A 26,907-nucleotide genomic window follows, 5' to 3' on the forward strand; every position below is an offset into this window, starting at 1 on the left:
TTGTGTATCTTTGCTCTTGCTTCTATATGCCATGCTTGCTTCTCTAGTGCCTGAAGTGAAAGCTACAGCATACACTAACAACTCAAACTGTGACTCCTTTAAAATTATCTTTCCTAACAAATATTTTGATTGTATTATATAGGCTGCATCCATTGTGGACTCCCAGTGCCCCAATGGTTTCAAACAAAGGTCCTGACTCAGGTCAAAATTCTAAGTATATGACTTAGACCAATGCTTCAGTTTTCTCATCCATAAAATAGAGAAGGCTTCACAGTACTGTTGAGAGGTTTGAATGAGATGACTTATATAAGATGCCTCACACATAATTAAGAAATAGTACTTAATACATTTTTTTTTCTTAGAATTCTTTTCCAAGTTTTACAGCTTCTCTATATATAAGTTATATTTTATTATGATGTTTAAATAAAGTAGTCATATATGGAGATTTGCTAACCTTAAATCAAATAAAACAAGGGGTTGATGTCAACATCCTGTAGATATTAGAATGGCTGTCTATGTGCTATTAAGAATTGACAAATGGAAAATCACAGTCCATTTTCTTTGTTTCTTACAGGAAGAATTTTTTTTTTCATTCATACTGTTTTCATCTTCTCTCCTTTTTCTCAAAACCTGCAAAAAGAATGGGGAAAAAACTGATGTGTATACTTTATGAAATTCAAATATTCAACACATAAGTCAAACTTCCATTTTCTTTAAAACAGCAACCTTTTTACACACATTTCAAAATTAGGTTTGTGTTTTATTTTATATACCTTTTATTAACGTAACTGGTTTACAGTACTGACTATGATTCGGAAATAAGGGATCCCACCTCTTCCAGTGAAGTCTACCGTACCACACTATTTGTGACAAAATTCGGATTTTAAACTGACATATTAATTTTTTAAAAAATTCATCCAAGTCATAGATCATAAATCAACCCTTATTATGTTTTTAAACTTTTATATTCCATATTAATTTTAAGCAACAATGACAAATGGAAAATCACAGTCCATTTTCCTTGTTTCTTACAGGAAGAATTTTTTTTCATTCATACTGTTTTCATCTTCTATCCTTTTTCCATTTGTTATAACATTCACTCTGACATGAGATTTCCCAAAGTTGTACATGTTTTTTTCCTAATCTTGAAATCACAGTCTGAATTCTCTCTAGCCCTAAGGTTGCCACTTTATGTATCATTGTGCCAATGGAATCTCCTATTTTATGACTTAAAAACAGTCACTATGAATTAAGTACTTACTCTGTGCTAAGCCCTTCACATTCACTATGTTGTTCTAGGATTTCCAAGATGGAGTTAGATAGCAAGAGTTTTATTGAGAAAATAGTTGGGAAGGATAAAGAGAAGAGAACCAAAGAAGAGAAGAAACATTCAACAGTGATGCAGGGAAAATGGGCAGGAAGCGCCTCAAATTATAGGGTAGTTCCAGCCAGGATGAGGGGTGTCTCTATGTCAAAGTTACCCATTAAAGATGTTGTCTTGAAAGCATGGGGTCTGCATTAGTACCTTTGTTGAACTATGGGGCAGATTCAAGGGGTTACCAGCTAAGGTCATCAGCCAATTAATGCTTTCTGCAATGAGAGAAGTGCATTTTTATACTTACCTTAGGCATAAATTCCTTAATCTCACAACAGATAAAAAACATTAAGTTTGCATAATGTTTCCAAAGTCACATAGTTAGTGAGTGACAGGGCTGGAATTTGCACAGGTATTCACACTTCAGTTCATAACAGGTAGGTAAGTAGGTATAAGTGCATGGTTAGATAAGTAATATGAAGAGAGAGAGAGAGAAAGAGAGAGAGAGAATATTGTTGCTCACTTGTATGAGTTAGAAAAAGTTTTGGTGAAGTAATAAACAAGCCCATACTTGGAAATAGTCAGATTGATAGAAATTTTCTCCATGTGATCATACAGGGATTTTACTTCCTTGCATCTTGTGGCTATGGCAACAAAGATGGAAAAATTCACTGTGGTTCACAATCTGTGAGGTTAGACCTAAAAGTAACTCATATGACTTATTTCTTACATTTTATTTGAGGGTCCTAATTCATACACCTAATTGAACAGAAGACATGGATATAGAGTTTAGCATTAGGTTATTAGTTAATAGTCTCTGCCAAATCATGTATAATTTCTTTGTAATGTCTTCAATATTTTTTTCCTTTCCATCATATTTTCCTCTCCATCCAATATTTTTCGTTTCCATCTTAATCAGGTTTAGATAAATTCCAAATACCTGCCTGCAGATATATATGAAATCTCACTTAATTTGTGTTTTTATCCTCACCAAAATACCTTGAATGCGCTCATTGCTGTGTGTGAGTCAATAGAATAAATACTAGATTAGCAGTAGGAAAGAGTGCAGCTATTTTCCAGTCTGCCACTTATTTGTCATGGAAACAAGAAAGTGATTTATCTCTCTTATCTTATGTCCCCTCATCTGTAAATTGAGCCTTACCCCTCAGATTTCAGAGTTATGGTGGGTAAGGCAGGTAAGTGTGCTTTGAAAACTGTGGCTCAGGAGCCAAGGGTTAGCAATCCTTGTTATATTCACACATCAGAAGATAATAGATCTTTGTTGAGCTCCTAATTTTTCAGGTTCTGTACAAGACACTATAGAATGATAAACATGAATTAGAAGCCATAAGTTAAGTGTCCAAGATAAAAGAAACAGGCACAAAATATGATAAAAGATAAAAGATAAAGGCTCAAAGGAAATATGAAAGCAACAGCAAACTAAAACAGCTTGGCAGAGCTGAGAGGGTGCTAAGAAATAATCTTTTGATCATTATGGAGTCTAACCGATCAGCTATGCTGAAGCTTGTGGTTCATGCCTTAAAATAACCAACCCTGCTGGAGTCACCAATCCCACAGCAGATTCCCTCTGAGTGTACCTTGGGTTTCACAAAGTCCATAAGAGTTTCCTTAAGGACTCAAACCCTGGACCTTTAATAAGTATCATAGCAACAGGTGTAATGCTTATTTTTATTAATATGAAAACTATATTTTTGCTGTAGCTGACAGTTCATATATTTATAATAAATCTTTCAACATCCATGGAGTTACAGACATCATATGGCATTGCAATGTGTGCAATACAACTTGCTCTGCCTATGAATGAAAAGACAGTTAACACGGCCACCAGAATGTGCAGTAGCTTTGACTCAGGAGAAAATATGTGAAAGAAAAATCAGAGCAATAGTTAGGATGTCACAAATAACCACACAGGGTTGAAGTTTTACCATCTAAGCAGTACAGTCAATGTAGGGCAACTTTATAGTTGCTGGGGCACTGTTATACTGCAGGAGTGATTGCACTGCAATTACTATTCACTTGTGTCTTTATTGGGTACTTAATTCTTGCAAGGGTGCTACTAAACGTTCTAGTATTTCAAAGTGTGTTGCCAACACAAAAGCTGAAATTCAACACAAATTGGGGAAGAAAATTATATTATCAAATATTTAATTATAATAATATATTATTGGTTAGCATTGTGCTGGCTGCTGGACCAGATAAATTAAAAACAAAAAAAATAATAATTTTGTTAACATATTAGAGGTTTAGTCCTACTTATGTGTGATTCATTGGTAGCAGAAAGTGTTGCAACACCACATTGATTAAAAAAACGGGAGTCCTGGAGCAGGCTACATAATGCAGGATACTGCTGAAGAGCAAGATCCTGGCCCTTTTATTGACACACATAATTGGTTGTAAGGAGATTAGGAGTTTAAAGAAAGGGGAAGGGTGTAGAAGATTAGGGATTGTGAGTCTGCCCTCCAGGTACTTCTTATCTACTTGATGACACACCTTATGCCCCCCCCCATGGTTCTAATCTTATCAACAAGGCACTCCACTGATCAGCTTCTGGGGTCCCTTGTCATACATCGGTTCTCGGCCCCCCTGGCCTTCCCAGTCATACCTCATGATGTATAAGTCGGGAGTATGTGTTATACATCTGTCCTCAGCCCCCTGGGCATTCCGGACATACCTTGTGAGGTACATGTTATACATGGGTCCTCAGCCCCCGCAGGGGTGCCAAACATACCTCCTGATGCACAACCTTCCCAGTGTGGTCCAGCTTTGTGCTCTTTGATTGATTTGAAGGGCTGAAGGGTTGGGCTCCTGTTCCTAACTGGCCAGACCACTTTGACCTTGTTTAGGTGACAAAATGGTGGCTGAATAGGCTGCCTAGGAGTAGCAGACACACAAGAAAGGGAGGGGACTCTATCGAAGACCTTAAAGTTTTTTAATACATGACTTCCAAGTTTCTACTGCACATTACCATCTAATCAGCTGGCATAGAGTTTGGTAAAGGATATTTTTATGAGTTGGATCTAAAAGTACTGACATTTTCTGTCCATTCCATTGGTCATAACGCAGTCACATAGCCACATCAAACTTCAAAGGATGGTTTGAAATACAACATATTTGTACACCCAGAAGGATAATAGTTTTAAAGATGAGCTACTAAATATTTGTTTGACATAGGAACTTATATTTGTATAGTTCTTGTACCATTACATCTCTCTTTCATCTGTTCTGACTCACTGGATTGCAAACAATCTTGGAAATTATTTTCATCATCATCCTTGTTTTTGGAAATAGGAACAGAGGTTAAATGGCTGAATGATTGTCCCATGACCACATTCTGGGTAAGTTAGGGATATACTGCTCAGATTCACATCTAACTCCCAAACACATTTTTACTTCTGTCTTTAAGTGGTCTCTGCACTCCCCTTACAACTTGTTGGGAAAGAAAGGAAAACAGGAATTAATAAATCTTGTCTTAACATTACTTATAAGAAAGTGAATATGTATAACTACTTAGGCACAATTACAAAGCAGTATACAAACAAATACAATCTAATATTTTAATGATAGTTCATGTAAGGTTACAACTCATACAGAATTTACTACACCTGAAACCTGGGTTTTGTGTCTAAGTATTCAGTAAGATTTCTTAGAAATAGAAAATGTTCTAAACATAGCTCTGGAAGCTATATCTTGTCCTGATGTGGAAAGTGTGTTCCACCAAAAACTGTTTCCATTTCTGGGATCTGATATATCCTCAAGTAGTTATTCACAGAGTGTTAACAGGAGAATATTTCTGGAGGGAAAAAAAAAAAAAACACAACAAATAAAATCCTTATGAAGAAGAAAGTAAGTTTAATAGTAGTAGATTCCACCAACATATATTGAGTACCTAATAGAAACTAGACATTGCAGATGATTTCATAGGTATTATTTTGTTTTTCTAATGAAGTTAGGTAGAAGCAAATAGAATTTGTATTGTCTGGAGATGTAAATTATTTATGTTATCCTTGGATCTCTTTAATATGGGTAAATTACATTTGGCTTCAGTATTACTTTGCCAGGTTATTGCAAACTTTCCAAAAGTTGGCTTTATTTTTTAATAAAGCCATAGATCATAGAAAGAAGGAGATATCAAAAGAACATCTGGCTTATCCCTCTACCTTCAGGAATCCAGCATTGCTTCCCTAACCAAGACCTATATAACAAAAAACAAGTCATGTTTCTGAGTGTGAAGATCTTCTTATGGTAAATGATAAGAGTAATAAACCTTCTCTGTGTTGGGTGCTGATTAGTATAAGCATCACTGTGTTTTCTAAGCTATAAAGTGCCCTGTAAATATCAGGTGGCATTTGATCATCATTGGACACGTGAGACAATTGAAGTTCAGAGTGACAAAAGGACTTAATAGGTGTCACAGAGTCAGGTTGGAGGTTGTGTAAACTTAGAGTCTTTGCTTCTAAGACCACCTTTCTTTTTTTTTTTTACTTGAATTTTAATTACCTTACATTCAAAATAATTGAACAGAATTTGATCCTTTTTTAATCTTTCCTAAGATTAAATTGGATTAAAAAATCAATCCAGAAAACTTTATTCACTTTATTGATAAAGGTAGCAGCAGCAATGGCCTCCCCTACTGTAGTGAAACCATAGGCTGTGCATTTAAATCACAAAATCTCTAGAGACCCCAGCTTAGCTTTATTTGATAAGCACTTGAATAGGAAACACACACACAATTCAGAAAAATTGAAGTTCTTGCATATTTTCTCAAGAACTGGTAAAATTGGGCCTCACCAGTGGTGCAGGGGTTAAGTCTCAGTGCTATCGCAGTCTATGTAGTGAAGTACTGTGGCACGAGTTGGATCCCTGGCCAGGGAGCTGGCCCACATGGTGCAGCAGACCTCTCCTGCCTCACCCACAACTCCCTCAGCAGTGTGCTCCAGTAGATCCACACGTTCTGCTCCCCACTTTGTCTCTGGTGAGTCACCCTCCACACCTCTGGCCTAGACCTCAGTTCTTGCATGCATAAATAAATAAAAGGAAAAAAAAGAAACTACTAAAAAAAAGAACTGGTAAAATCACACAAATTTGTCTGGGGGCACATTCTAGCGGCTGCTATGATGTGATTTTTGTCTTGCGATAGAATAAACATTAACTCCTCCTTATGGTTTCATTGCAGCTAGTGTCAGAAATCCATGTCTCAGGGTCAACTTGGGGAATTCATTTCATATTCTGATAAGAATGAGCCAGTGACAATTTGGAACACAGAATTTTGGCTGAACAAATAGACATTTGAGGCAGGCTTTTTAAATAAATGGGGGGAAAAGCATTGCTAAGTGTGCCCAGAGTCATTGTGGTATTAGGGGCATTTTGATCAATTGAAATAACAAAGTAATTAACACCTGCTGTGTGTTACAGCAGGGAATGAGGTAAATTGCCATTCTCTTGGATGCTTCTACCTTGTACATAATGCTGTGTTGAAGGAGAAGCAAGGGAAGATCAATGGCATGCAAATAGATCTCTTACAGAATGAACTTGCAAAATGCGTCTACAAATTTAAATATACATATATATCTATTTTTCATTTTCCCAAGATTTTGGTCTCCAAGAATGACATTTAATGCCAGACCAAATAACACTTAGCTCTACTGGACAACATCTTCTCTCTTAGATATTAATTTAAAAAAATAATAGAAGCTCCTTAATTGTCAGTAAACAGTGACAGAATAATCCTGATGTTATAGACTGAATTGTATCTGCTCCCTTCCCCTCCAAATTTTTGTGTTGATGTCCCAATCTCCACTATCTCATGTGACTATATTTGGGGATTGACTCTTTAAAGAGGTAGTTAAAATGGGGATAAATTTTTCCTGCTATCTGAAAGTAGAGTGCTTCTATTGGGTGTGATTTGGTATGTTTCTTTTGAGACCTTGGAATGTTGTTACCATTAATTTATATGAAATAATTGTTTTAGCATTCCCAGACCCCCAAAACCCTACCAAATATACCAAAAGGAATGTTCCACTTTCAGATAACAGGAGGAACGTGTATTAAGGTGTATACTAATACCCTAGGACTGACATGCTTTTAAAAAGATGGCGTTAGGACACAGACTTTCACAGAGAAAAGACCTTGTGAGGACAAAGTGAGAAGACAGCCAACCAGCTACAAATAAAGGAGAAAGGTGCCATCTGAGGATGGCACTAAACTTGCTGACATTTTGAACTCAGCCTTCTAGTCTCCAGAATTGTGAGAAAATGAATTTCTATTATTTAAGCTACCCAGTGTGTGCTACATTGTTATGGCAGTGCTTGAAAACTAATACACTTGAATTCAGGGAGAATACCATATCTGAAGCTACCATATTGTTCTTTTGATTGAAATTATTGGCATTCTTTGAAATATCCTTTTATGTTAGGTGCTTGGGAGACACAAGTGAAAAATAGTGCCTTGCTATCAAGGCATAAGGAGGTTGTCAGAATCTGGTATCTTCTGTTAGAAACATGATTATATTTCTAAGAAGAACTGCCTGATACATTTGCTATATATAAAAATGTGAAGATCATTAAGATAATATGAGGTTTGAATTCAAAAAAAGAAATTAGTGTACATATAACCTTACTCAAATAGTGTGATTGAAAGGGAAAGCATTGAGAACTAGCATATGTTGATATCTTTTTTATGGCGAAGTCCTATATTGCAAATTGTCACCAATAGTTTCAGTGACTTCTCTTCTTGATCCACCTCTCTGTAATTCATGAATGCCATCCACTTTTGTTTGTGGGACTTGTTCTCTGATGGGAGGAAGAGAACTCCGTTGGGTCAAAGGAGTGGTGACTTTCCCACCACCCCATCAATCATCAAGGTGGAACTGACAAAGCACAGCGACTCAGCTTCCATCCCAGCAGGAACTAAGTATATCATCTGCCCAACCACCTGATCTTCACTTGCCAAGGATGAAAAAATCCAAGAGCCCTAGGAAGGCAGATGTCAAGCATACATGCTGCCAGGTGGAGAAGGCAATAATTTTTTCCATAAATTGACTATTTTTGCTTCCTTCCACTTCCCCCATCCCTGTCACACTTTCCAGTACTATTTAGAACAGTCATTTCAGCCTTAGTCTATTTGATCACCTGCCCCCTTTGTCATACTCAGTGAGCCATTTGGCGGGGATGGCAGTGGCCATCTGTGCTATTAGAACGAGGCCCTTTTTCATCGCTTACCTGTCTCTGCCATTCCAGAGATTCTTGGCTTAGGAGAGTCAGGTGCCTCTCTTTTTCTGGGCTTGTTGCCACCAACTGGGAAGGATTCAAATTTTGGGCTGCTCTTTCAAGTAAGAGAACCTACAGGGGATTATGTTTTCTTGGCAATCTCCTTGTCATTCTCAGAGTATTGAAATTTACTTGGCTATCCCCACTGGCTTGCTCTATTGAACCCTTGACTTTAAAGGATTTACTCTCATCCTAAAAGTCTGTTCAGTCAAGACAAATCAGACTCTGCAAAATCAGAGCAATAGAGAGTGATGAATGGGCAGCTTTCCATTTCTTGGAAAAAAAATATAAATCCATGCTGAGGGGTGGAATGAAGATTATTGCTTAAGGTTTTCCAGGTTTCAAAATACTACTAACAGATACTCAGGCCTGTAGGAATAACCTCAATTAAGGGTGTGCTGCTCACAGTTTTAGCTTTTCTTGGTTCACATATGCTTTCCTTGTAAATAAAAAGCAAACTTGGAAGAATAAATCCTTCACTTTTGGACCAAATAGAGGGTCCTGTTTTATGAAAATTTACCACCTGAGAAAAACAATCCTCATACAACTCAGAAAGAACATGAGTTCAGCAGTTTTATACCTTGGTTTAATTGTTTGTTTGAAATATTGGCAAAGACCAGTACAATTTATGTTTAAATTGGGATAATTTTCAAACTTAAGTCTTTTTGGTGGAGTGGGGCCACCACATAAAAGCAACCCTTGTAAGGCAAAGTACTATAACCCAGGTTGGAAAACTAGATTCTTGACTTATCTCCATCTCCTTGGTGATTTTAACAAAAATTAGTTAAACTGTCTGTCCCTTTGTTTGTTTCTACTTTCACCAAGGGAAAATAATGTTTCTCTCCCTCCTTGCCTCATAGCAATATCGTCAGCATAAAAGTAATTCATGGTTATGAAGAACTTAGCATTGCAATATTATAAAAGTGAGAATAAAATGTATTAGATTATAATAAATCCTTATTGATCTAGAAAATTTTAATTTAGAATTTTGGCACAATATAGAAAGATACGTTTTCAAAGGTACATTTGTGCTATATGGGAAGAAGTAGTTTGCTAGGAAAATTGAAAGGGTAAACAGTATCATTAGATGAATTATACCTAAGAAATATATGTAATTACAGTTCTTGGGTAATTATTTTAAAATGATGGATGAGAGATTTCTAAATTAAACAACCATCTAATGGTACAACTATACCTTAAGGAGATCATTCTTTATATGAAATAAATTAATATGATAGCATATTAGTCCTAGACATCGATTGGTTTGCTTCCTCTTTCCCATATCTATTTTAAAATTTAGCTATAATGGTCTCAAAATTGTGTTTCCATTTTTCATTAAAATATGAAGTAATCATGATTCACATAATGAAGGAGGACTACCTATAAACTTTCAGTGAGCATGCTTGCAAACAACATGTCATGCAGTATGTAAAATTTAGCATTTAATTCTCACTACAGCAGTTAAGTTGGACTTCAGAAATGAATCGAATTTCTTTATTATAGATGGGGGAAAAGAACAACCAGAAGGGACAGCATAAGAAGAATGCATGTGTGTGATGTATACAGAAACTGCTAAATAGTTCACCATAGTTGGCTAATAAAGTATCAAAAATTATAAGCAAATCAAGGCAACTTTGGAAAATACAGTATGTGACATGGACTTGATTTGGGTCCCATGCTATGAAGTTTAGAATTTATTCTGAAGAAAATGAGAAAGTCTGGATATTTTAGAAGGGACATTATGAAATAAGATATGTAATTTTGGAAGAGTTTCAGGATGAGTCCAGAGAATGGCCTCAAAGATGAAGAATGGTTTGGGGCTAGTGTGAAAGTTGTGGATGAGCAAAGAGCAAGAATACCTATTCCATACTTAATTTGGTAGAGTTTAATGATCTTCTTTTAAGACTATATCAAAGCAGCCATTAAAATAACAACATTCAAACCTCGTGTTTCCAGCATTGAGACATGGAGAAATAATTGAGAACTTGTTTGTATAGATATAAATGGAGTTAAAATTAACTTCTGTTCATTAAACTAAAGAATATTGTTTAATTCTCAAAACTGTGTAAAATCAGGAAAGAAGGGATTGAGGGTAAACTAAAAAAAAGTAAATGGGAAGTAGAAAAGAGTTCAGTGAAGGAACCTCAGAAGTACGCTCCAGAGGACCATAACAAGAAGGTGACATCAGTGTTACTAAAGCCTAGAACAAAAGATAATAATTTGGGGCAAACAATATTTTCAGAACTTTCAGATGCCACAGATGAATAGCAGGACATTTCTATTTGATAAAGACATATGATGACCTTTGAAACCACAATTTCAGAGAAGAGATACGAGAAGACAAAATAGACAACAGAGAGCAGATAAATCAGTAAGGGATTCAATATAAGTGCCATAGAGAGAATAAGCATTTATCTCTTAAAAATAAGGGCAAAGAATGGTGAAACTTTACCTTTTAAAAAAAGGTAAAAGTAGATATTGAAAAAATCAAAAAGATAGTTTATGTAGACCAGTCCTAAGGAATGTGACTAGTTTTTATTTTTTTGTTTTTTTTATTTTAAAGATTTGTTTATTTATTTATACAAGCACTGGGTACAGTCAGAAGCGCAGGAGGGTGAGAGAATTCACCAAAGCCAGAGCAGGGAGCAGAACAGACAGACTGACAAACTACACTGCTGAGGGGAGCAGAGGGCATGGCAGGAGAGGTCTGCGTGCCATGTGGGACCCTCGCCTGGAGGCCAGGGATTGAACCGGCACTGCAGAGGCTGCTGGCAGCTTCACAGCCCAGCACTCAACTGCTGCGCCACCAGGGGAGGCCCGAATGTGACTAGTTTTAAGAATTAAGGTGGGGTGTAAATCTTAGAGATTAGGAAATAAATATTATTGAAGCTACAGAGTTTTGAAGTAATGATGAAAGAAACGGGATAGTCACATCAGTTGTATTTATTTTTCTTCATTGAAAGTGGATGAGTGAGAGCAGAGTGGTTTTGCTTGCAAGGAAAATTAGAAAATATTCTGGGCCTCCCTGGCGGTGCAGATGTTAAAGTCTCAGCGCTATCAAGCTATCACCAGCCACTGTGGCATGAGTTCGACCCCTACCCAGGGAGCTAACCCACATGGCACAGCAGACATCTCCTGTCTTGCCTGCTGCTCCCCTCAACAGTGTATTTCAATAGATCTGCCTGTTCTGCTTCCCATTCTTTTCTCTCACCTCCCCTCCCCCCTACCCCCCCCCCCCCGCCGCACCTCTGGCCTACAACTCAGTTCTTATATGCATAAATAAATAAAAATCTTTAAGGAAAAAAAAAGAAAATTAGGAAATATTCATATGGTAAAATGGACTAAATAGTTACTGGGTTGAAAAGAAATATTGGCTCATAGCATCTAGAGCAAAATTGAAGTTGAATCACTTGACTTCATTGTGTTTTATTACGCATATTGATCTTTTTGTTTTTACAAAAGTAAGATGTTCCCCATGAAAATATCTGAAAGACTGTAATACTAAAAATAAATGATCTTATGTGTTGATATATCTTTATATCTATATACCTATCAATTTACGTATGTGTGTATATGTTTGTAACAGATATTGTATATTATGATTATAGCAGGAAGGAGATGATTCCCTATCTAAATGAGGTAATCAAAGAGAGTTTAATAAAAGGTTCATTGCAAAGATGTTCCTAGGGCAAAGAACAGTCAGAAGAACTGGAGAGATCTAGGGATGAAGTAATCTAGAGCTAGCCATAGGCTGGGGAAAGCAGGAGGCCTGAATAGGTAAAAGAAAAATTAATAAATGCATTGAGAGCTATTGCTTTAAAGTGAGCCATTAAACAGAAGCTATGTTCCTTGACACACAGTGAGACTAGGTGATCAAACCCATAGAAGTTTGGCTTCTGACCTACAGAGATGGGTAGAGTGGATCTCTAAGGAGCACCAACAAGAAAAAATGCAATGTTCTTTTCAGGATCAGAATTTAACAGCCTTGAAACAGAAACAATAAATAAATGGTTCAATTTCCCAGTGTCTAGGGTGTGTGGGGGGTGGGGGGAGAAGGGGAGTGTAAAAAAGCAGTAGGATTTAAGTAGGAGACAAGGTAATCCAGTCTGTGAATTAATCTTGAATAACTCAGACCATAGCTTTATAGTCTTCTAGGGAGAAGTATTCAAGTTCAAGAGGACCAACATTTTTATTTTCTTTATTGTTAGAACTTGGAAATAGCAATGGTCTGCTAGGCCTAGAAATATCATTTAACTTGACTGGCAAATTTCTTAAATTATCTGGAAGAAAAAGTAAAGTCAACTATAGTATGAGGTCATCAAAACACGCCAGGTAAATTGCAAATGATACTTTGAGTATTGCTGTAAGAACACTATGTTTTTTAATCAAATGTGTCTCACAATGGAAGTAATGTTTCTTTTTTTTTCTTATTCCAAAATGCAGTTTTTATATTTATGCTAATTCTTAAAATCAAAGACACTAACGTATAGGAAGCATTGTAGTGAAGTAGCTATAGAAAAATAGAAACAAGAAAGGCTGAGGTTGACATAATAATTACTAAAACAAACTTTCAATCAAAATGCTTCTGAATATTCTTTTGGCAGGTGCTTATTGATGCAAATTGAAAGGAAGATGGAGTTAGCAGATTGCCATTTAAAATTTAATTAAATTAAGACTTAAACATCAGTCCAATCACTTAGAGTTCTCATAAACCAGGAACAAAACTATGTTATAACCAATGAGATGAGGAAAAACATTAAGAAGCAGCTTAGCTTCTTTTTCAATTTATCACTTCCAGCCCAAATGAGAGATGAGGAAAAGAAGATGAAGAATAGTTCACTAAAGATACTCCGGTGGCAACTTTAAGATCACAATCACATTTATGCCGTCACCATACACTGCCATAATATCCATAAAACATAACCCAACAGTTTTTAGCAACTCCATGTGACTCAGTCAGGCCATCTCTTAGAAATACAAAGAAATTTTGCTAAAGGAACTCAGTCCATATGGACATTGTTGCAATTGGTATATATTTGCTAGAGACATTACTCTGAAATCTAGTCGGAAATGGGGAGGTTGATGTTAATTCTAGTCTCTTAATCAGGCTTCCTTATCCTGTTCCAGATATTGGGAAACTAACTGGTTTTGTAGTTGCCTTACATAAAATCTATTTTAGTCCACTTAATGTAAACAGTTTGTCATAGATTTTAAATAGAAGTTATCTGTGTCGATCTGCAATACCCAAATGTAAGTAACTTATGTTTAATAAAAAATATATTTAGCATCATTGGAAACACTGCTTTATTCAAGGCACAAGGGTTACAGAGATAAAACACAGTCTCTCCTGTCAAGGAGTTTACATGCTGTTTTTAGAAGCAGTAATGTAAATAAATAAATGTCACACAGAGTGCTTCATGCTATAATTCCAGCCGAGTTCAAAGTACTCCAGGAGGGAAACAAAGCAGGAAGTGTCTGACTCTATCTAGGAATATGTGCAGAAGCTTCTTGAATGAGATGACACAATTTGAGTCCTGGAGAACTTGAATAAAGCACAGATTTTAGTCTCTATTTAATTCTAAGCTCACGTCGGAGTCTCTTGTATCTCTTGTGTACTGGTAAAAATTCTAATTTGCAGTTTTAAAAAGAAGTAGGTGAGAAAATTACTTCAAAAGAAATTTTAATATAAATAATTGACTTGGCACAGGTCTACCAACAGAAAATGGGCACATCTTAAGAAACTTAGAAATAAAAGTTGATTTTATTAAGTCATATTAACCAGACATAAATCAAAGCTTATGTGCAAAAATTCTATATTAGAAAGTGTGTATATATTTAAATGTACAAAAGCAAAGAACTTGACCCCAGGCTACTGTATATTTGAACAAGGGGAATGTACATACACAGGAATAAAGTCTGTATCAAAAAAAAAAAATCTGTGAGAGCAGTTATGTACAAGTACAAGTGCACCTTAAGCTGGTGATAGAATGAGTAAAATGTCTATCAAAAAGAACCTCAAAAGTTTCTTAGAGGAAGTGAGAATTTCTGTTCTATATAATACTATGAATTGTTTTCTCTACCATCCTAACAGAACTGTTCCAGTGATGGATTGTTCTGATCCACACGTGTCCAGGACAAACTGTAAAAATATCATACATTTATAAATTGAGTATCTGTGACCATGTGTGCAATGGGTAAGAAATACAGTAATGGAATGTTTCCATGCTGGAATCCTATGACCTTGTTCTCAAGGAATCTACATTACAGTACCATGCCATAGTAGTGAATCCTCACCAGTGGGGGAGAAGGAACAGCAACATGGCGTGTCTTTGTGAATTATATATAATTTGCAGATTATTTTATCTGCTCAGAAAAGTCATAAATCCTACATAACTGGTGGAGGTGTGTCACCAGTACATATAAATTATTACAAGCAGGTATCAGTAAACAGAAAAAGGGTTGAGAGAGACTGATACCAAGTAGATAGCCTAAAGAAACCTGGAGGCATTACAAGGTTTAAATTCCCACCCAAATCTACTTACTGGCATTGTCAGGAAATGCAGAAGCCTCATATTTTAAGACCATCCATATCCAAGAACAAGATTGTGACCCATATGATACCCAGGAGCTGCAAATATTCACAGTATCCTCAGCTATAAAATGGGACCCACTGGCTGTCAAAGTTCATAAAGCAGATTGAAATAATTGAGCAGAGTGGTTTTTAAAAACAGAAAATGCAAAGTACCCATATAAATGCTAACTAATCATATTGAATTTCTAAGCACTTTAGGAAGTAACACTAGATAAGTGCTGAATAGATTAGGGCCTATTTGATTTGCATTTAACTTTAAGAAAATAGAGTTTTTGAGGTAATTTTGTTTTTATACACTATAGCTTTTAAAGAGTCCTAAATCTTGCTTGTGTCTTTGAGCCTCTGAAACTCTTGATTGAAATGAAATGTATCATTTGGTTTCTGTGTTGATTTGCTTGAGCAAAGGAAGTAAGTAGATTCTTCAGGCTACAAAAGCATATGAGATATAATTACACTTTTTCTAATGCCAAATTTTACTGCCTGTTGCCATGAGAAATGTAATTGTGCTTTCCTCTAAAGACTTGGTAGGGTAGTTTGCTAGTGTTTGTGATGAAAAAATACAATTGTAAAAGGTGTGAACTGAATTATAATACTAAATGGTTCGTTCACACCTAGCTTACCACGATGGAAAGCATGAACATGTGTTTTCAGTGCAAGAAACTCAAATGTATCTACTTCCCACTCCAATGATGATTGTATGGATTTCCTGTGTATACATGTGTGAGATACTAAACTGAGTTACCACAATAAGCACAGTTGCCTAGAGTCAAACGTCATCATAATAAGTAAAAGAGAAGTAAACTTTTGCTAGTAAGTGTGGGGACTGTTGGTGTCTATAGCATAATGCTGCCTATACTGACTAATACATCATCATTAAACTGTTTTTTTCTTCCCATTACAACAATATGAAATCAATATTTTTAATTATTGTTTAAGTAAAGCATGAAATTTTTGTCAATATAAACAAGACAATATTAACAATAGAAGGAAGAAAAGAAAAAAATATAAATTTTTTCCAACTAAGTCTTTTTAGAAATTACATTTGCTTATTTCTTTGCATTCTTACAAAAGGTCCCCAGTGCTTCCCTGTGGCCCAGGTTTCAAATAGTGGTTTGACTGAACCATAGAAATTTCTGTAAAACATGAGCATTTCTGCTATTTACCTCCATTCTCCAAGAGAAGTTTTTTCAGTGGGCTCGAAACCATACAGATAATTGAGAAGTCCCTCCTTCAGGCAGAGAACTCAAGCATGGCTGGCTTTATGAGGGGGTCTCACCTGTGTCAAGATACAGTGCCCTGGGCCTCCCCTGGTGGCGCAGTGGTTGAGTGCTGGGCTGCAAAGCTGCCAGCAGCCTCTGCAGCACCGGTTTGATCCCTGGCCACTGGGGAGGGTCCCACATGTTGCAACAGACCTCTCCTGTCTCGCCCGCTGCTCCCCTCAGCAGTGTATTTCATTAGTCTGCCTGTTCTGTTCCCCGCTCTGGCACTAGTGAATTGTCTCACCCTCCCGCACTCCTGACTATACCCAGTGCTTGTATAAATAAGTAAGTAAGTAAGTAAGTAAGTAAATAAATCTTAAAAAAAAAAAAAAGATACAGTGCCCTATCTTCAGGGGAGTCCATGAATGGTTTAATGCTCTGCCAATTTGAAGTTCTCAATAATTTCTGAATGAGAGACACTGCATTTTTAAATGTGCTGGCCCCACAGGTTAGGTTGTTCGGTATGATTTGGTATTATAATTTTTATTGCCTGGTGCTGAATTTTCTAGAGAACCTGAGACTTCTTCAACTTTGAAAGCATTCCGTCTTCTAGTGTCCAGCAACTCCAGAATCATTTCCATATAAGGATGCTAACTAAATTCTTCCAGAGAGAGCAGGAAATTTCAAGTTTGATAGGTAGTATATATAAACCCACTTCAACTTTGGTATTTCTAACCAAACGGAAAGAAGTAAAGGAAGGGAAATAAGTAAAATCTATCTTGCACTTGGAATACCCAAGGCCTACAAAAATAAGCACAAGTCTTCTCAGGGGCCCCAGCATTACATGATTTATTTAAGTTCTGTAGTTAGTAAGTACAGTATCACTACTCCCTGCTGTTCTCCATAGTAATCAAACTGCCAACTCAGCAGCCACCAGTAATCAGTGTGGCTAGTTGAAGAATAACAGAGGTGAATTAAAATAATCACCTTTAAATCATAAGTTAATGAACATTTTACTTTTAATGTAATCAAAACATTTAGCATAGTTCCTTCATTGTTTTCAACTCCATAAAAATTATTACTAACTGTAGCTTCAAAATCATTTTCATTGCACTAGATAGTTCATTCCATTGATTAAAAAGTGGTCTTCCTAGGTTGTCGTAACACATTAGGTTTCATTTTGAGTCATAATTCTATATATCTTCCCAAATCTAATTTACCACTACTCTTCTTCCCTCTCTCCTCCCCTTGCCCACATGTAGATTATCTTGTATTTCTTGTAAATATTTTGTCTCCCTCACTAAACAATAAAAATTTCAAAGGCAATAGTATTTCACTCTTCATATCCTCAGTCTATTGGAGAGAAGATATTCAAAGAGTCTTTGATTAAATTAAAATTGCCATTGTCAATTTAGGAAAGTTGAATTAATAGGCAGTGGAATAAATTATGAAATTATTTGCAATAAAAAAATGGCCCCATTAACATGCCTTCCCTTCATTGCTTTTTATGAATATGCCACACATCTGTAATTAAGGATAAATCTTATTTTTAAGTATACTTAAAATATACTTTAAAGAGAAAAGGAGAGAAAAATAGTTTAGGCAAAATCATCTTCCCAGTGGGAGGCACTAAGCATATATTTAAGGAATGAATGGTTGGCCAAAACCTGTCACCTTCACTTGGATATTACCCCAAGATAATAATTGTGAAAATATAGTGAATATATATATATATATATATATATATATATATGCGTGTGTGTGTATGAATATATATATATAGAGAGAGAGAATAGTGACTAAATGTTGCCGAATGTTTTATATGTATTATTTCAGTTAATCCTCAGAAGCCTAAAAAGTAGCTAATATAATTATTCTAGTCTTACAAATGACTTAACTAATACAGAGAGTGGTTCAGTAATTTGCCTGTAGTCATCTATTTAGAGACAAAATTTAAAGCTAGTCAGCGTACCACCGTGGTTTGTGGAGTCAGACATTAGGCAATCTTTCTTGGGGGAGGGTTTATCGTTGTAAAAATATTCATTGTCTTTCCCTGCCAGTCACAAACCTGTGGTTATATTTCTCACCTCATGGAGTCATATTTGGCCATGTGACTGGTTTTGTCCAATTTAATATGGTTGAAGGTAATATGTACCATTTTGAGAGGATTTAAGCCCCATCATGCTGCATCTCCATCCACTGATTTTTCTGCTCCTGGAAATGCTGTTTCATCCTAAATTGGGCCCTAGAATGAAAAGTAAAAGAACCAGTGATAAATGTCTAATAATGAAACAAAATTATAATTTGCTGTAAACCATTGAAATATGAATAATACTGCTGTGAAGATGTGTGCAAATATCTCTTTGAGATTCTGACTTCAATTATTTTTGATATATAAGAGAAGTGAAAATGCCATATCATATGGTAATTCTATTTTTAAATTTTTAAGAACTGTAGCTGTTTTCCATAGTAACTGCATCATTTTTGTATTTTCACAACAGCACAAGAGTCCCTATTTCTCTGCATCTTCATTGAATAGGTATGAGGTGATATCTGATTATGATTTTAATTTCCATTTCTATAATAATAAGTTACATTGAACATCTTTTTATATTGACTGCATACTATATATATCAGAAAATGTTCAAATCCTTTCCCCACTTTTAACTGGGCTATTTGAATCTTTTGTTGTTGACTTGTTCTTTATGTATTCTAAAAATAAACTCCACATAGGTTATGTGATTTGCAAACATTTTCTCTTATTCCATAGATTCTCACTGTTATGTCCTTTACTGCACATATTTTTAATTTTGATTTAGTCCAATTTATTTTTATTTTTATCACTTGTGCATAATACTATGTGATTCCCCCTACATTTTCTCTAAGAGTTTCATATAGCAGATTTTTAACAAATATTCCTTTCCTTCCACATTATATTTTGGAGGGCTTTCTTTCAACAGATGAGAAATATTGCTAAGATATAGAAAGAATGTGGAAAATAATTGTTTGTGTCAGAAAAGGACAATCAGTAGAAAGTAAAATTATAACCCAAGTCTCCAAAGATCTGTCAAAAGTTTTTTATATAGGACCTGCAGTGAGACAGGAGAATATCAAAAACACCATAACAGAAATAGAGAATGCCTAAGATGGAGAATATCTGAACTAGGATATATATAAAGAGAATCATAAAAATAAAAAGAAATTAAAAAACTGTATCTATAGTATATATATTTTATGTATATATAATATTATGTTCTGACTCAGAAATTTAATCTCTTATAAATTATATCCTAAGAAAATATATGTAAAATAATTTCTGTGACAATATTATGCAAAGGATATTTATTATAATATTATTTAAAGTTACAAACGCTTTAGCTATTTAAGTAAATGATGGTACATACATGAAATGGAATATTATGAATGTAATATAAATATTGAAATTGTAATGTGGGCACCATTAAGGAATCAAGTCAGTCACAGAGAAAATACAAAGTCATAATACAAAGTCACTTAATAGAAATCAATCAATTAAAAAAAATCTTAATGGCAAACTATTTGAACACATACTTCAAAATAATAATTTCTAAGGTGGTCAATCTTATTAACAAGGAAATGCAAACTAAGACCCAACCTAACACCACCCCACACCTATGAAAATTGGTACAACTATAAAAATAGACAATATTACATGTTAGCAAGGATGTAGAACAACTATAACACTCATACATTGCTGGTGTGAATGTAAAATGGCATAATCCCTTAGAAAAACTGTTAGGAAGTTTCTAGTAAAGTTGACAAGACACCTATTCTATTACCCAGCAGTTCCATACCTAGGTCTATATCCCAAAGAGAATTAAATTCATATACACACAAAAAGATTTATATAATAATATGCATGGCACCTTTATATAAAATAAAAAAATAGAAACAACCCAAATGTCCATCACTAATTCTTTGTGTTATATTCATAAAATGGAATATCACTCAGCAGCAATGATGGGATGAAATATTGATACATTCAGTGACATGGAGAAATCACCAAAGCATGGCAATCAAAAAAAGTGATAATTGCATGTTTCCTTTTATAGGAAATTCACAAAGTGGGTAAATCCAATATATGGAGAAAGAAATCATTAACAGTGATTGTTGGTGTAAAGGGATTGATCGGAAAGGATATTATTACTCCACAATAATGAAAGCACTCTTGTCTTTTGATTTAGTCTAAGATTATGTAATTCAAACTTTAACCTTGAGATTTGTTCAGTTTGCAATATGTAAATTTTGTAGTGGCTGAGGACTGAGCTGGTGGTATGCATAGCTCCTGACTCTGGTTGGGTGAAAATGGACTTAGGTGACTGAGGTCCTTGATGGCTACTGGTGTAGGTTTAGGCTGGCTGGATTGGGAGTAATGGTGGGAAGGAACAAGGAAGAACTGAGGCGGCTATTAATGAAAAGTAAATTCCTGTGGGGCAGCTGGTAAGATCTGTGCAGTCAGTGACTTGTCAGTGGCAGAATCTACAGAGTTTGTCTGTAGGGTAGGTATATGTGAGCCACGATCACTTCTACTGTGTGTTCCCTTACTGCCTTTCTTTTTCCACTTTGTCCCTAGTTGACTATCTTTGCCAGTCTGGTCAGGGAGAAACTGAAGTGGGACCTCTTGGTGATGAATGAGATAGAGAAGCTGGTAGCTCACTCTACCCTTCCTTCCCTGGAGAGAGGAATTCTTACTAGCTGGGAAGTTCCTTTCTATCCCTGAATGATGCCAGCTGGCAATGGGATTATGCAACAAAAATGAAGTTGTCATCTTACTCTTCATGTGTGAATTTTCTAGGTTTTTCTTTAGTTGTCATTCCATAGTTTTCTTAAAACTTCCTAAGTGGATTCTAGAGGTTTTAGGAAGTTAATTCATTTTGTGTATATTCCAATGGTCGATGTTTGTTGGGGGACAGGAAAGCTGGGATCTTCCAAATTGCCAGAATCCCAAAACTTTTAAGTTTGTTTAGTAAGGGTGTAAATACAAAGTTATTATGTAAAAATCAATCATATTTTATGATAGAGCTATGAATATTCAAGAGTAGAATTATTTTAAAATGCCTTTTACAATAATATTTAAAAGTTTGAAGTTATAAACATGTGCAAGTAAGTCTTAGTGGACATTTGTTTTAATTTATTTTGGGTACATATTTAGGAAAAAATATCTAGTACATCTAATAGCTGTACACTTAACTTTATAATAGTCACACTGTTTTTCAAAGGTACTATTTTATATTCTCACTTGAAGTGTATGAGTCCCAATTTCTTCACATTCTACAAACACTTGGGAAGATTGGTTTTGTTTTTGTTTTTGTTTTTTGTTTTTTAGCTTTTTACCATTCTGATATGTGTGTACCAGTGTCTCATTGTAGTTTCATTTCATTTCCCTAATGACTAATGGTGCTGAACATATTTTCATGTTCTTCTGTATGTATTTTACTTATTTTGATTCTGGTAGGAATATAATGTGAAATCTACACTTTTAACACATTTTCTTAAGTGTGCTACAGCATTGTGTCTTACAGAAACATACTCAAGGTAAGCATGGTTTTTACATCCATATAGCAGAGAAGCTTTCTATAGATCCCTATTACCACACAACATTTTTTTTCAATCTACTAAAAAAATTAACCTTTCCTCAAAGCCTTTTTATGATCCTTTTGCAACTCCTGCTCTCAGCAGAGGGACAATACATTATGCATACTGACTAAAATAATTTAATATCTTGTATTATTGATCCTTAATATACTTCGTTCATTTACAATTGATGGTAATGGATATTCTGATATACTAAGAAATCCTGTTCATCTTCTGCGTATACCCGTTTGATTTAAACTCAGATTATGTCAGAAAATCTTAAATGGGTATCACCACCTCATAATCCTCTGACTAACCTTTGCTCTTTCCTCAAGCTTTAGAGAAAGCTGAAAAACTATCCTGTCCAAAAACAGCCTCTGGGCACTCTGTCATTTAGTCAATTACATCCACATTAAAGCTGACACATCGAAATGACTGCTCACTGCCAACATGCTCACTCTTGCCCTTTTCTCCACCTTCCTTTTCCCATTTTCAGTTCCTTCCCTGCTTTCTAAATCATCTCATTTATAATTAGGTGGAGGGGAAAAGGTTAAATAAAAAAACAACTTAATATTTTAACACATCGTAGCCATTTGATATGAGTGCCAGTGATGTACCAACATAATTAATAAACAATTACCAAATTGATAACTGATTCTCAGTACTTGTGGCCCATCTCTGCTTACATTTCAACCTTCTATATAATGATACTTTATTATATGATTCAAAATTAGAAAAGTTTTGCTTGCATACTCATTACTGGAATTCTGAAAAACTGTACACTCATGCATATTTATATTTTTCAAATATATAATTGCACATTATTGTTTGTTAAGATATAGTGCATAATAACTATTATGTAAGATTGAGATGTATTAGTAATTGGAATATTTTGTTAAACACCTGTCAACAATATTTTAACCATATGTTGAATCTTGTACACCCAATTTGAAAAAAATCACATAAATTCATGTTTGTTGATTTTACCCAATGTGAAGATATTAAAAAAAAAAAAGTTATAGTCCATGAAAACATTCTAATTATGTTGAGGAAAAAAGTATCACTGTACTGTATCAGTTTTTCCAAATTCAGAATGTGTATCATATACTTATTTTCATACCTACAAGAATATGTAAAGATGAGAGAAAACAGACCTACAGGATTAGGACAATTTCCCCCTGAACCTATACTTAGAAATTTGATGGCCCTGCTAAGTGTACTATCACTAACATTAAGTATGAGTCAAGAGTATGCTTTCTGGGCCTCCCCTGGTGGCGCAGCGGTTGAGCGCTGGGCTGCAAGGCTGCCCGCAGCCTCTGCAGCGCCAGTTCGTTCCCCGGCCGCTGGCGAGGGTCCCACAAAAAAAAAAAAAAAGCACGCTTTCCTTTTAAAAAGAGGAAGGAAGGTGACTGTGAACATAGATACTTTTCAGAGATTATATTATCCAACTTGTTAATTATATCTGTTCTAACTGCATATTTAGAAATGGGAAATAAACCCCAGATAAATGTGTGTACCCACTAGATACACCAGGAAACAGAACAAGGCCAGAAGCCTATTTATCAACCAACCCTCAAATTACCCACCTCATGTGTTAGACTTCCTCAGGTTTAGTGCTAGCTCACTGCCAGATTCCAGGAACCCCACATATTCCTACTTCCCCTTTCTGAAAGCCACTCTCGAGCTAATGGCTCCAGGTCCCCTTGAGTACAGAAAGAACAAGGATTGAAAATCTATATTAGTGACAATACAATAGGACCTGCCACCATCCCCTTTGGCCGAAGGTGTCTGCAGTGCTTTCCAACGATGGTAGCACTCCCCTCACCCAAGGATTTGTCCACACCCTGTGAGAAGTGTGTCCTTGGTGCCCTCCCAGGAGATGTGAGTCACTCACATACAGAAATCAACTCCAACATTGTTTCCCTAAGTCTTTAGTTTTATTCTTTCATATTATAGGAAGGATATTGCACATTTCAACTTTATTCAGTGTAGAGCAATACGACATACAGGTTTCAACCAACTATGTGAGCAAATTGTGAAAGCCTTTCCCAGTTGCTCAAGCTAACACATGTTGTCCATAATCCCTTGTTAAGAGTATCCATATTGTTATATTTGGCTATTCCAATGTTATTTTCCTACTCCCCTCAATACATTTGTATTCCATTTCTGCACATACACATTAAGTTTTGCTTATTTAAATTAATCACATTTTTATTTGTTTTTTTTTTACTACATAAGTTGACGCCTCCCAGAAGCGGCTTGGTATTTGTTTTCTTGGGTAGGAAGGGTCTGGAGATTCTGGAGGCCCTAAGGGATAGTGAGCGCAAAACTTCTGGAAGTAAGCAACCCATTGCAAAGTAAAGTCATTACAGTCTTCTCATGCTAGGAGATGCTAGCTTCCTCAGAAAGAGGAAGAAAAACAGTACCTGCTGGATTTAAAGGGATGTTGGGATAATCATATTCATGTGAATCCACCCAACTATATTCATTCCAATTCTCAGGGCTCCATTATTTTCTATCACTGCCCTAACAGTCACATTAAAAAATGATAAAGGTGATAATCAACTTGAATCATAGCTTAGATCTAGAAGAGATATTTTTGTGATAATTGTAGAAAATGCTTCCCAGTATTCTCTTAAGACGCTGGAGGTGTTTATTTTCAGTCTACCACTCAATGCAATAAAAAAATAGTTTAGTATGCTCTGTAGTACGAACAGCAATATCCCCATCCTAATATAATTTACCTTCACTTTGATAGGTACATCAGGCAGGACTTGGGGTTTATGTCTTATTTTTTAAACGTTCCATTGTGTGAACATTACAGGAGGTTTTGCTAAGACATTAAAGTAATGAAATAAATGCTATGTTTTCTTCCCAGGAGTGACCTCAGTATTGAGTTTCAAAAGTAATTTTTTTCTTAGACTCCTTGCTTAAAATTTAGCTTTTGCCATTGTAGTGCTAGCGAGGCACAGAGCAGATTCTCTATGGACCCCGGGCAGACTGGTAGAGGAGAAGTCCTGGAGCCCTCAATGGCTTTTCAGGCTTTTAATGATCTTTCTACACCATTTCTTTGCACTCTGCATTGCTGCCCTTATATCCTCAGCCTCCAGGCTCTTATGTGCCCACTTACTCACGCCCACACCATGCGCCAGGTATCCATCATCAGGTGTTGATCATTGATGCTAATGGTGGGAGGGTGGAAAAACCTGATCACTTCTATTTACCCTACACCGTCAAACAATGAGCCATAAGCTTTGAAGAGGCTCAGTGGAAATTATACAACTGTAGGGTAAATGAAGTTGATCAGGCTTTTACGCCATTGGCCTCTGTGGCTATCACCTGCAGCCTTGATCTTGTTAACTTAGGTGCTGTGGGTGTGGGGTACACGTGCCTGACTATGGACACTTGAGCATGGGTGTGTGCGCATGTGCAAGTGTGCACACCTGCGCCTAGAGGTCAGGGGTATAACAGCAGCATTACTCAGAGATGGTGCGACTGCAAAATGATGGGCAAAGGCTAGGAGAGGAAGAGGCCACAGCAGAATGCCAGAGAAAGTCCAGACAAAAGAACATAGAGAGATTCCTGGTGGGGGATTCAAGTTGCTGTCTCTCCGCTGGCTTGTATCTCCTGCTTACAATTAGTACTTGTGAAAATGATGCCAAGGGCTCCAGAATTCTCCTTCAATTTACTACAACTGACTGTGAACCTACCCGGCCTGGAATGGTTGCAAAACAGCTAAATGTGAGTGTCAGACAAAGCCCAAAAAACATAGAATTAACTTTCTTATCTTCTGATTATGATGTATTAATTAAAAACATGCTGTTATTTTTAGAGAAATATCACGTGTGGCAGAAAAAGAAAGTTTAAACAAATGCAACTTTTACCCTTTTTAACATCCTCCAGGATCATTAGACACTTCCTTACAATGATTCCCCAGGTCTGAGCTTTCTGTGCCTTTTGTTTTACACTATCAGGTTCTTTCTATTCTGGCCAATTTAAAGCTTCAAGAGATTATAAACAGTTTTACTAGAAAGAAGACATTAATTTTCATCTTTGGCATTTTAAATTATCTCTGGAGTCATTCTCCATTATTATTTGACAAGGGATATAAGACTGGTTTCCTGCTTCTAGTAAATTTTCCTAAATCCCACTCCTTTTTTCTTTCTATATGTTGGTGAGAAAAAAGTCATTGTATCCCCCCCTTTTTTTTTTCTTGCTAAGAGATAAAGAAATATAAGATTGCTTAATTGTTGACTATTTTTATGGTTGTCAATTGCAATCAATAGTTACTTTGGCAAACTAGTCTACAAAAAAGATGATTCTTCAAAATTTATGATCCTCATTGATGTCACTTTTACATCAGTTGCTAAAGAATATATAATGTACTCTATGAACTCCAAATAGTTTTATTCTATTAGCCAAATTTCTAGCCAAAAGTCAGGACCAGTCATCTCCCTTAAATATTTTAAATTATTTTATTTAATAATTAACATACACAAAATAATAGAATTATTTTCTTTTTAATGGAAAATTATAATGTTTTGAGGTAGGATGGCACTGAGAAAAATCTAGAACAGACTTGCAATTCATAAGCATTATTACTTAGTAATATATTCCACTCAAAGTCTTCCGGACACATGGTTGTGGCCCATTTGGCCTGTTCTAAGTCCTCATTGCCTTGTTCCAGCTCTCTAATGTATTTCTGTAGTTGGTCTTTGATGGCTTTTGTCTGGGCCAGGCCATCCTGAGATCTGCTGGAGGCCTTTAGAATACTGTGTTCTAAACTTCTCCTTAATGGTTTCCACATCCAGGTGAAGGAGGTTGTTTTTTGACAGGAGGTCCCTAGTCCTAGTTTTAATTTATTGCAGCGGCATCTCTAATTCAGCTTAATATTCTCAGCTT

The 26,907-nt window shown here is 35.8% G+C and overlaps 2 long non-coding RNA genes across 2 annotated transcripts in view; one reads left to right on the forward strand and one right to left on the reverse strand.

Moving 5' to 3' along the window:
* Positions 1 to 26,907, forward strand: part of LOC129145771 (uncharacterized) — a 110,340-nt gene that overhangs the window by 17,043 nt on the left and 66,390 nt on the right. The gene's annotated exons all lie outside the window — the stretch shown is intronic.
* Positions 600 to 26,907, reverse strand: part of LOC129145772 (uncharacterized) — a 119,292-nt gene continuing 92,984 nt past the window's right edge. The window contains exons 2-3 of the long non-coding RNA XR_008551801.1: positions 18,480 to 18,637; positions 600 to 630 (exon numbers count right to left, since the gene is read on the reverse strand). This is a non-coding gene — a long non-coding RNA (uncharacterized LOC129145772). The remainder of the gene's footprint in view (positions 631 to 18,479; positions 18,638 to 26,907) is intronic.

Source organism: Talpa occidentalis, unplaced genomic scaffold, assembly GCF_014898055.3.
Source record: "Talpa occidentalis isolate TD23 unplaced genomic scaffold, MPIMG_talOcc4v2.1 talOcc4.14, whole genome shotgun sequence".
In the NCBI taxonomy this organism is placed as follows: Eukaryota; Metazoa; Chordata; class Mammalia; order Eulipotyphla; family Talpidae; genus Talpa; species Talpa occidentalis.